The sequence below is a fragment of the Haliotis rubra genome, unplaced genomic scaffold, assembly GCF_003918875.1.
Source record: "Haliotis rubra isolate DU_JTF1 unplaced genomic scaffold, ASM391887v1 Scf1658, whole genome shotgun sequence".
NCBI lineage: Eukaryota > Metazoa > Mollusca > Gastropoda > Lepetellida > Haliotidae > Haliotis > Haliotis rubra.
In genome coordinates, this window is record NW_025765623.1 from 29,414 (window position 1) to 37,956 (window position 8,543).

The 8,543-nt window shown below is 38.8% G+C and overlaps 1 long non-coding RNA gene across 1 annotated transcript; it reads left to right on the forward strand.

The window, feature by feature from the left end:
- Window positions 1–7,163: 7,163 nt before the first annotated feature.
- LOC124272068 lies at window positions 7,164–8,002 on the forward strand. The gene is made up of 2 exons (XR_006897237.1): window positions 7,164–7,287; window positions 7,428–8,002. It is a non-coding gene; the product is annotated as an uncharacterized LOC124272068 (long non-coding RNA).
- Window positions 8,003–8,543: the final 541 nt, after the last annotated feature.

The window sequence follows — 8,543 nt, forward strand, 5'->3', positions numbered from 1 at the left end:
GCTAATGGAGCTATTAACCGTTTACGTGAGGTTGTGCAGTCACTTCGGACGATGAGACAACAACGCAAGTTGCAGCGACGAAGGAAGTTAAACAATTAGAACCTTGTATAACCCAATGTGGTTTTGTTTGTGTTACGCTTAGTATTTGACAGTTGTGTTACACTACAAACAGTTTCATGGTTAAACATGTGTTACAGTACATATGTTACACAGTTTATAATCGTTCACGTGTTTCATCCTCACAGTTATCGTTCACACATGACGGTTTGTAACCTGATGTGTTTCATCCTCACAGTTATGCTTACAGTTTATCGTTCACACATGACGGTTTGTAACCTGATGTTTTGCTTACAGTTTATCGTTCACACATGACGGTTTGTAACCTGATGTGTTTTTTTTTTGTTTTTTTTTTAATAAACATATTTTGTTTTATGGTGTGTTTAGACGTCTCCATACACCCTTAACAGGATAGTACATGGTATACACAGTATTTACTTTCCATCGTTCAACATGATATGAGTTGATCAACAAGAAGTTGGTCACTGTACTACACAACCTCATCATAAGCATCCATGTCTACATTTAGGGAACAAGACCACATGATCTTGTTGGTTCATAGACAACAAAATGTATATTATATTTAAATTTTTTTTTTTATTCACAATTACACAAGCGGTAGTTGCATACACTCGCGTCATGTACTGCTCGGACAGTATCGTCTGGGTGAACCTACTGGTTACCACTCTGTAGGTTCTCCATTGGCTCACTCACGTGCACGGACAGCAGATGCAGATGCTGCGATACGGAAAAATGTAAATATAACATCCACCTAAGGGAAATACACAATGCAAATTCACCATCTTTATTCTTCAGTCTATATACTCGCTGGAAATATGTCGTCTCACTCTCATTAAGATCTTTCCCAATAAATTGTGACCACGCCAGTTTAATTCATTCCTAATCCTAGAATCTGATAGAGAGAGCCCAACTCCCCATAATCTATCGTATGGGGATGCCTCTACTAACACCTTAGGGTATGTGTTCAACAACAGAGACTTAAGTTCTTCAGACTGAGTGAATTTGGCATAATTAGCTTTTTCCACCACTTGTGCACTTATCTTATGCCAGATGGTGCGATTAAAGTTCTTCACACGTTTACCTAAATGTTTCTGTTCGGATGGAGATGATGAATTCAAAATACACTCAGCAATAAATGAATCTCCAAAAGTCAAAGCTTTCCGATACATATAATACTGTTCTGCAAAATTAAAGGTTTTCCCATCCACTTCCATCTTTACAAGATAGTGTTGACTGAAATGACTCTTTCTCGAATAGAAGTACACACAGCGTTCATCTTCAACAGTTCCCATATTGCTGAATAAAAACTCACCGCGTGAATAGGGCGTTGGTCTGTTTACCCGGCTTGGTCCTGAATATGGTGGTGGTAGCATCATGGCACCCGGTTGGTTCATGGGTGTTGGAGACGTTGGTCGTCTAGTCAGTGGAATTGGAGCCAGTGGTGGGTGACTGCTTGCATTGTTGACGGGAACCTGTCTTGGAGGCTGAGACGATGCACTGGTTAGTGGATCAACCGCAGGCGGAAGTACTATGTCCAGCTCGGAGATGTCATCAGGCAGGTGGTGCTGCGGTTCAAATTCTTCCACTTTAGTGGTATAGTCTTTTGCCAACCCCATGAGCAGCTTGAACACCTCGGAGGTCATGGATATCGATTTCTTCACCCCTCTGCTGTTCCAATTGGTTAGGTGTGTATATACAACACCATTGAAGTAGTTCACTGAGAGGTAATGTCCCTCTGCAAACTGGTATGTGTTGCTGTCGGCCATCGTCAACGCTCAAGAGTGGAAGCAATGATCTGGTCTTTACGACTCATATTTATATCAACTCTGTTTAATTGCATGATGAACAGATCGTGAGAAATGTTGCCTTTCCCACGCAATCTCAACCATTGAAATCGAGCTCTTGTGTCAAAGAATGACAAAACATTTCGCAGTGTCATCCTTACTTTGGAAATTCTATTCAAAATGTAGACAAAGAAGGTCTTGTTTCAGGACTCCTCTTACCGTGCACGATGTTCAGTTCCCACACTAACCTATCCTTTGAAATCAAGGCTTGTACCAAAGATCTTTGGTACTCACTGTGTTCACAAAGAGAGTTTCTTAATCCAAGTTTCATGATAGGTACAATGTGACTTGTTTGACCGCACCCATGATAATTTTATATGGTTCTTGTGAACCTTGTTGTCATACAAAATAATTGTGCCCCCACCTATCATTTGACACGGAATGAGATAGCAATATCACAAAAGTTACTAAATCACCATGTAGCACACCAACGCCTTCATTCCTAACACACCTGTGTATTCAAAGACATCTCAGTACCTATTCATGTTACACACCCATCCATTTGATTCATCATTTCTTTTCAGTTCAATGCTGTCACGTTGCGATCCACGGAATGTGCTGACTCACTCCATCTTTTTCAGTTCAATGCTGTCACGTTGCAATTCATGGAATGTGCTGACTCAATCCATCTTTTTAGAATTCTATTTAAAATGTAGACAAATAAAATCCGACTCGGTGGAGTTTCTCACGATAACTGCAATGACATGGCACTTTACAGAACTCATTATCCCTTACAGACATTGTTAGTACTTAGTCAAAAGAACCATGATATTGCAAAAATATTTCATCTATAAAAGAGTGGGCTTTCCTATCATTCACTCACAGGACATCAGGCAAGCATACGCATTCTGGAAAAGCCTAGCCTTGTCACACCAAGGATTCATCAGTTCTTGCAAACAACAGAAAGGTAAGCATTTTTATTGACTTTATTGAATAGTTTGTCTGTGTAATGTTTAAGTATAAGCTTGTGTTGCATGTGCTATCATCAGTTAGTTGCAATGATAATTCTATAACATTCGACATTACCTTGATCGTTTATAGGTAGAGCAAGACAAACATTGTGCCCAATATAAATGTGCATTATACTGAGCTATGAGACTTTTATTGGTTTTCCTCTCTCTACAGATCTTCAAGGGGTGTAACTTAGTCATTGATGAATAGCCAATGGTTGTACACATCGTTGTTTAGAGGTCAGTAACCAGTCATGAGTGATTTGAACAACAACCCCGGTGTTTGTTTGTGATCATTGTCAGCAAACCTTTGGTCTTAAACATAATTTACTACGTCACCAAAGACATTGTGGTAGAGTAGACACTTTATACTCTTGTCCATTGTGTCAGAAGACTTTCAACCGAAAAGATAATTTGAATAGGCATGCCAAATCCTGTCGACAAAAAGTGACCTATCACTATCAATGTTCACATTGTTTTCAAAATGTTCCTGATTATCAAAACCATCACTGCGTACCAAAGAGATCTCCTGCTCATACCTGTCCAACCTGTGATCAATCCTTTCCCACCTCAAAGGCTTTGCGTATGCACAAAAGTCAATCAGGTCATGATATGATAGGACATGGTAAAGGCAGGGCTAAGAAAAAGTCTAAGCCAGCAACAGTGTCTGTAGCACCCCCTGATTCACCTCCTGTTTCCAATGCTCCTCCCGCTTCGCCCCGTCATCCTAGTCAACCCAAAGATCATTCAAAGCCATGTTCTAGTCAGGCTTTACATGGTGATGTTAGAGAGTATGATTTTGAAGGACAAACATCTACTGACGCATTAGAATTTCTAGTCCGAGAACAGAGTAATGTCATTTCAACCCTTGAGTCAGAAATAGGTGAGAAAAAGGCAATTAAATGGGCTTTATGTTTGCACATTAAAATGGAGAAACCAAGCGAAGATACTCATTCAAATTATCACGAGGCCTACTTTAGGAGCAGCATGCAGATAGCCATAGAAGGTAGTGATTTGATAGAACAATATTTGGATGCCATGAGCAAAATGTTGCAAACACTAGACGATTATGAAGGGGTTCATTCAGGATTAAATGTTTCTGACATTGTCCTTTTGAAACTGACTGTGGTGAAGTTCGCTCCATTGAACGGTGGTACTTACATTCCACTTCCTCCAGCCCTGGCTAAACATGCACGCTGTATTTTAAATATTCAAAACAAAGACAATGATTTATGTTTTGCTCTCTCCATTCTTGCCAAATTGTACCCACCCTCGTCAAACAAGGAAAGAGAAACACATTACCTCCCCTATTTGAATAGGCTTAATTTAGAAGGGTTTTCTTTTCCTATGACATTGAAACACATTCCTCGTTTTGAACAGCTTAACCAGTTGAGCATCAATGTGTACGGTTTTGAAGATGGTACCTTGTACCCTATGTACATCAGTAATGAGTCGAACGTGGAGGAAAATAGGTGTGTAGATTTATTGTTATTGTCACAAGAAAGTCAACCAGATGATTTTGAGGGAGTCTTGGGGTTAGAGGATCATGAGGAAGCCATGGACATAGACAAGGTACCCAACACACATTATTGTCTCATTACCAACTTGAACAGATTAGTTAGAAACAGAAAAGGTAACACAAACATGTGTTTTGTTTGTAGAAAATGCTTGTGGTCTTACTCATCTCAGGAAAGGTTGGAAGCTCACAAACACTATTGTTTTAAGAAAGCGCAAAGAGTCATTTTACCTAAACCAGAGGAAGCAGTGTATGAATTCGGTTTAAGATCACAAAGCAAAACTGAAAGAGCCAAGTTTTTGATTGTAGCCGATTTTGAAAGCTTGTTAGTGACTGAAGATGATGATTCTTCATGTTTAAACCGTCATGTCCCATGCGGCTATGCCTACAAGGTGTTGTGTACCGATGAACAGTATTCCAAACCCATTCAAACCTATATAGGTGAAAACGCAGCAGAACATTTCATCAACAGCATTTTGGAAGAATATGATGCCATCATGAGCCTGTTTAATTCTGTCAAACCCATGCAACTCACTAACCAAGATAAAATTGTCATTGCTACTACAGAACATTGTGGGTTGTGTGGAAAGCACTTAGGAACAGACAGAGTATTGGATCATGACCACTTGTCGGGGAAGTTCCGTCAAGTCTTGCATAACAAATGCAATCTTAACTTTCAACTAAGAAAAAAGGTGATTGTGATGTTTCACAATCTAGAACATTATGATGCTCATCTTTTGTTAGAAGTAGCACAACAGTTTGGTGATCGTGAGATCACAGTGATACCTCATACCACTGAGCAATTTCTGTCCTTCACAGTAGACCATAGATTAGTGTTTTTGGATTCCTACAAATTTTTACAAAGTTCTTTGGATGCACTGACACAAAATCTGTTGAAAAAAGGTGCGGATTCTTTTGTATATTTGAAAGAACAATTTCCTCAGCATGTAGATTTGTTAACACGAAAACTACCATTTCCCTATGAACATATGGATTCCTGGGAAACGCTAAGCGAGACATGTTTGCCTTCAAAGGAAGCATTCTACAGTTCATTGACTGAGCAGGGTGTTAGTGAGGATGACTATGCATTTGCCCATCAGTTATGGCAAACATTTCAATGCCAATCCATGAGCGACTTCATGAGATTGTATGTGACAGTAGATGTGTTGCTGTTAACTGATGTTATTGAAACCTTTAGAACTGGTTGTTTAGTTGACTATGGACTTGACATTTGTCACTACTATTCCATGCCTGGTTTCTGTTTGGATGCTGCTATGAAAATCACAGGGGCTAAATTGGACCTATTCACAGATGTAGACACTTACAATTTTATTGAACATTCTATTCGTGGTGGCGTGTCTGTCATTGGTAAAAATATGCAGAAAGCAACAATGAACATATGAGTGATTTTGCTCCAGAGAAAGACACGTCCACTCTACTCTACTTTGATGTGAACTCACTGTATGCTACTGTCATGTTACAACCGCTTCCTATAGGAAATTATCATTTCATTGAACCTGCAGAGTTCACCACCATAGACTGGACAAGCATCGAGGTAGGGGGAGAGTATGGGTACATTCTGGAAGTGGATTTGTTATATCCCAGTCATTTGCACCAAGTTCATGCTGCTTTCCCTATGGCTCCAACGCATGATGATATCCCATTTGACGAGTTATCTCCTACACACAAAGAGCTTCTCGCTCATTTTAACAATCGCCTCATAGATAAACTTCCAAAGAAATCATCCGGTAGAAAACTTTTTTGTACCTTGAAAGATCGTTCACATTATGTGGTTCATTTTAAAACTTTGCAGTTGTATTTGAAACATGGTTTAGTGTTGAATCGCATACACAGAGTGCTGAAGTTTAGCCAGGGTCCATGGTTAAAATCCTATGTGGAACTCAACTTGAAAAATCGCAAAAATGCAAAGGATGATTGTGACAAAGACCGTTACAAATTGATGAACAACTGTGTGTTTGGTCGTTTCTGTATGAATAAACGCAAACACATAAGTGTACACTTAGTGACACACAGACCCAAACTTCAAAAACTGGCCTCAAAAACCAATTTCAAACAGGTTAAAATTTATTCAGAAGACGTGGTTGCTGTTGAATTGGAAAATTTAAGTGTGCATTTAGATCAACCCATTGCTGTCGGTTTTAGCATTTTGGATTTGGCTAAATATGAAATTTATGACTTTTACTACAATGTGATGCAAAAGGAATATGGACATGAACATTTAGATTTGCTCATGACGGACACTGACAGTCTCTTTATGCAGGTCCATGCTCCTCCACATAAACCCCTCCTGGACCCCTATGTGTTTATGAAACAGAATCTCCATTTATTTGACACTTCCAATTATGCTACCAATGACCCAAAGGATCTCTATTCCGATCAAAACAGGAAGGTGACAGGCAAGATGAAGGATGAAGCAGGTGGAAACATCATACTTGAATTCTGTGGACTAAAAAGTAAAATGTATTCCTTCTTGATGAAAACGGATAAGGAAATTATTGAGAAAAAGACAGCCAAAGGTATTAAAAAAACAGTGATCAAGAAATTTCTCAGACATAAGATGTTTAAAGAGTGTCTTTTTGACAAAACAGCTGTGTCATGTTCTTTTCATCTCATTCGCTCTTTTCGAATGTTCTCGTCACGATATGGCTGAAATATTGCCGATGTGACGTTAAATAATAACTCACTCACTCACTCATTCGCTCTTTCAATAACGTCTTGTACACACAGAAACAAAACAAAGTGGCTTTGACCTCTATAGACAACAAGCGTTATGTGCTAGAGGATGGGATTCATAGTGTACCTTATGGTTATTCATCAACTGTATAGTTACTCACTCACTGCATCTGCACGAAATATGGAATTTTACAAGTCCAAACAGGTAAGCTATATGATTATTATGAAAAAAATTTTTTTATTGAAATTTAGAATCGTATTGAAATTTAAAATGTATAGTCATGTCATTATGTTTGTTTTAATACTAGACATGTTTGATTTATTTATTTTCTATTTATTTTACAGGATGAGCAAACCAACCTACATGTGTACAAGCTGCAATGGCTTTCTACCTGTTGACGCAAATGGTGAAGACCAATCAGGTCTCTTTACCTGCGTCTACTGTGGTACGAAATTAAAATATACATACCACAGGTTCCTGACGCATACTAACAAATGTGTGGTCAGGAAGGCAAAACTGAACACAGCTCATGCCTGCACTTGTCGGAAGATTCATCATAATGACTGACTTCTCATCATAATGACTACCAGAAGTCAAACTTGCTCTGGCTGAATGTATCCTATGTTTCACTGCAAGAGCAAAACATGAACACTATGAGAGGCTACTTCAAGACTACAAAGTGAACACTATGTGTGACTGCTTCAAGACTACAAAGTGAACACTATGTGTGACTACTTCAAGACCACAAGGAGAACAAACGTAACAATCACAATTGTGCTCACATTGTTTATTGTCACAAACTATACATAGACTACATAGAGTGTGTGGTTTCAATAAAACGATTCTAGTGTTCCTGATGACCTGAACCCAGGAACACCTTTGGCTGCTTTACGTTTAACAAATAAAACATTTCTATGTATCTGTGTTTTGTCTTTCTTTTTTCTTCCAATACGTTTCATGAAATGTTTGGGCAAATGTAAACGCTTTAATAGTTTAAGAAACTGTTTATAGCCCACTGGTGAACGCCTACTTCGCGGTGACAGGATAAAAAAACGAATCAAGTTGACAATGTTTGAGTTTTGCAGCACATTATTTTTGTTTCCCACAAGTTGTAAATGCTCATCTACACGTAATTGTCCTTTTTTAATGTTGTTTTTCACAAATAACCACATTGACATCAATTTCCCAATGGTTTTGGTAGAAGTAATGTCCTTGATTAACTGGTCGGGAACTTGAAACAGGAGTTCAGTCTTCTTGTTGCATACAGGATTATCAGCGGGTTGTTCCGAGTTAGCTATCCCTTGTGAATCATCATCAACTATCTCATTCACTTTCTGTGGCTGAGCTGTCTGATGAGCTGCCTGATGAGCTGTCTGTTCTTCTTCTTGTTTGGACATCAATCTCTGATAATTCTCTCTCGTCAGAAGAATCATGGGCTTGCTCATTTTGTACTGAGGACA